Source organism: Rhagoletis pomonella, unplaced genomic scaffold (assembly GCF_013731165.1).
Source record: "Rhagoletis pomonella isolate Grant_MI unplaced genomic scaffold, Rhpom_1.0 Rhpom_scaffold_00129, whole genome shotgun sequence".
Classification (NCBI taxonomy): Eukaryota; Metazoa; Arthropoda; class Insecta; order Diptera; family Tephritidae; genus Rhagoletis; species Rhagoletis pomonella.
Window position 1 is genome coordinate 135,601 of NW_023458683.1, and position 3,739 is coordinate 139,339.

General features: G+C 33.8%; 1 protein-coding gene across 7 annotated transcripts in view; it reads left to right on the top strand.

Annotated features, from left to right (window-relative positions):
- Positions 1-1,641: 1,641 nt before the first annotated feature.
- Positions 1,642-3,739, top strand: part of LOC118750075 (eukaryotic translation initiation factor 4E-binding protein Mextli) — a 35,895-nt gene continuing 33,797 nt past the window's right edge. For all 7 annotated transcript variants that reach the window (XR_004994348.1, XM_036484809.1, XM_036484803.1 and 4 more), the window contains exon 1: positions 1,642-1,723. The gene's annotated coding sequence lies outside the window, so the exon portion shown is untranslated. The remainder of the gene's footprint in view (positions 1,724-3,739) is intronic.

The window sequence follows — 3,739 nt, forward strand, 5'->3', positions numbered from 1 at the left end:
TTTTTTTTTATTTATATGCCTTTATTTAATCATAGGTATGTCATGTACATAATATAAAGAATTAAACTCATTATAATGATATGAAAAAAGTGCAAATAAACCATTTTAAAAATTTTAAATTACATAAAAAGAACAGGAAAAAGTATATAAAAAACTTAAATTATGGGATTTAAAAAAACATGAAATAAAAAAAAAGAAAAAACAAACTGAAAAAATGAAAAAAACTGAAATTTTAAAAAGAAAAAAAGCTGTAATGGAAATAGAAAAACCTGGGTGATAAAGAAAAAATCCTGAAATTATATAAAAATAAATTTTATAAAATAAAACGCAATAAAATTAATAAAAAGGCAAAAATAGGAATGAAACAAGAATTACGAATAAGCCTGGCTTCCGCCTTAAGGCAAATTCTCACACGATCTAATCAATTGATATTGATGATCATTTTGGTTTTTTACAATTTTGGCGCATTTCTACTTTTAACAAATTATAGAAATAGCCAAATGACATTTTTGGCATTTTTTTATTATTTCTCCTCTTTTCTTATAAAAAAATCTAAAAATAGCCGATTCTCATTTTTAGCGTAACGGTATATCGCAAGAGCAAGGTGAAAAATTTCATCTCTTTCTGTGGTAAAAAAATTAGTTTGGTGAACTCTCGCATCAAATATTTATTTTGGTGAACTCTCGCATCTCAAACCTTTCAGAATTTAGTAGTACTAAAAAAATTTAACATTAACATTTGCTCCTTCTCATTTCATTAACATTCTCTGCTTGAACTTTTCTGACGCTGTTAATTTTTCGTCCGCGAATAGTTTCCACTTTCAGTTTGCACCTTCTCTATCTATCTAAGTTCTCTGGGGAAGCCAACTTGTGGGGAATTCCCTGAATTTCGGGAAATTCAGTTTGCGTGGGGATCGCGGAATGGACCGTTTTTTGTTGGGAATTTCAGTTTAAATGGGGATGCGGAGGTTGAACTAATTTTGTGAGGAATTAGGTGTAACAAAATTTTCTTCACTTTTATAGACTAGAATTGAGTGGGCTACAAAACTGCAAACTCGGAATTTTTCTAGAAAATTTAATTAAAAAGCTCGAAATTATTACGAAGGTTTGTTGATTTTTTTTAAAATATTGCACAAAGTTTGAAACTTGGATTGGAAACGGGTTTTGGTAAAGAATGAACTATATTTTTATAAAAATAACTCTAATAAAATAACAAAAAATAAAATAAAAATTGTGAAAACTTCTCAAAGTGTGGTGCGAATAAATTTTTTTCGACCGCTGTATGTATATTATTATATTATATTAATATTATCTGTACTTTTCATTCTTTATTTGTTAACCAATTTTAGGAAAGTTTGGTGTGGTTTATGAATACATAGATGTATTACACTTAAGAATAAAATAAACAGAAAGACCAGCAATATATCAAAATACTTTAAATTTTTCTGTTTTTTTTTTCGTTTTTTGTGCAAATAATGGGATATCTATGGATGGGAATTTTCACGAAATTCCGGGCAAATTCGGGGAGTTTCATTGTCGGGGAATTCTCAAAAATGAGTTGGCTACCCTGCTGTACATTCACAATCATTTTGATTCACAGTAATTGCAGTCCACAGCCAATTTATCGTCCACAAAATTTTGCACCCTTTGCTTTGATTGGATGCTTCATCCACTACGACGAACGGTGAAAAGTTTTTCTCTTGTGTAAATTTGCAGAATTTCTGGTAAGTTTCCCGAAAAAACGTGTTTCTTTAAAAAAAAAACACTCTTAAAGTGTTAATTTATCGTCGGTAAATGAAAAACAAATGATATATTAGAGCATGCCTTAGTTTTTTACAATTACGGATATGTGAAAATGTGCGCCGTCGTTCTATTATAGAGCGCTGCAGCAGCGTCTGCAACAGTGGTGGCGCAAGCAGCCAATTGGAATAATAAGCGCAAAAGAAATCACGTCTTTACCGCTTCAAAAAAAAGGATGTGTTTTTAAAACCCGCCTGCCGAAATAGCAATTAAAAACTACAAGCTTGTGGTTTCCTAAAACAAATTTAACTGTATTCCTAGAAAATATGCACCGTGGCATTGTGGTTACTGCGCAATCTAATTGGCGCTGCCAGTCGGCCGACACCGCTGCTTGTGTCGCTGCTTTTTCAATTGTGGCTGCTTTGTTTTTGTTTCTATTTCGCTGTTGGCGCTGACAGAGGTGCTGAGTAAATGAGTTTTGTTGCTATTCTCGACAATGATTCAATTGACTTGTATTGGATTGGGCGGACGTTGAATAAGGTGGAACTGGCGCAAGAATATGTTGCAAGTTCATGCTGGCAAAAAGGGCGAGGAGTTGGAATTAGATGCTTTTAAAATGAATCCTTTATTGCTGGCCTGAAATGTAACGACTGTGGCGATATCTAAGTAGGTACTACTTATCATGTGGGTGTGTGGGCGCGAGTCTTGTGTGAAACGCCGCGGCCAACTTCATGGACATGCGACGGCAACACGCAATTATAAGCGTGCTGTTTGCTGTTGAGACCTTCAGATGATTCATGTGTGAGCAATTTTGTATGTTTATAACTGCACGGCGAGTATTAACTTAATACTCTTTGAAGAAATTTATATACGTGGCTAATAACTACTCTATCAGATGGGTTTAGATCTAAAAGCAATTGAAAATAAAACCGACTTTACTACAATTTAAATAAATCCTTAAGCACCTATACATTTATATGTATTTATAAACTTAAGTAGGTAATTGCACTTCGTATATGTCAGCCCGTGCCGCGATAGTGCTGGGTACTTAATTGAAATGCAACGCATGTCATCACATTGTTGAAATTATACTTCCAATTGTCATATTCCTACAACTAAATGTGATTTTTGTACTCCTTCCGCAAGCCCCGTGCGGATTTGTGGTTTTATTAGAAGAGAATATGTATGTACATATGTACATACATACATACATAGGTATGCTATTCATACGGCGGCAATTTATTTGACCAATCATTAGATTATAAGCGACTATTTTAACTATACGAAGGCACATCAAAGCCATAAAAGGAGCTACATAACTACTGGATACCTACTCATACAAATAAATAATTTCGCATATAATACGATTAATTTCTAAAACGTTTCGGATTTTATTCACACCAGATTGATAAACAACGCTAAGTATCAGGATTAGGCAAACGATTCTTCAACTTTACCGTGATTTTTTTTTATCAATCATCGCAAAGGTTTTGACGCATAAAAGCCATTTAGAGCACAAAAAACTATACAACCAGCCATTTACCTGCTTTAGTTTTACTCTATATCAATTTACATAGCTCGCTTGGCTTTGTAGTAAGCAAATAAAGATAAATTTCCATTAGCTTCCAAAGCTTTGTTTTGTAAGAAGATAAAGTGGAAAAGCAGTAAATCTCAAAGAATAGACGTAATATACCCATAGCCTACATGCACATACAAACCTCGGCATTAGGCATGCGGAAATGAGTTATCAGTCTAATTGAGATAGACAACGCAAGTGGCAACGAACAAAATAGCTACAAAGAATTTGCGTTATTACCAAGATATTTAGCATGTATCTCTAATAAATACAGGGGAATACAAAAAATAAGTGGGACACTAATAGAGTGGCAGTAGCAGACGAGCGGAAATATCCAAGCAACGCGACTAAAGCGACTCAACAGTCAAACGCCATCGCCGCCAGTCAACTTGCGGATGTCTGCTGGAGTATAGATAGAAAAAAA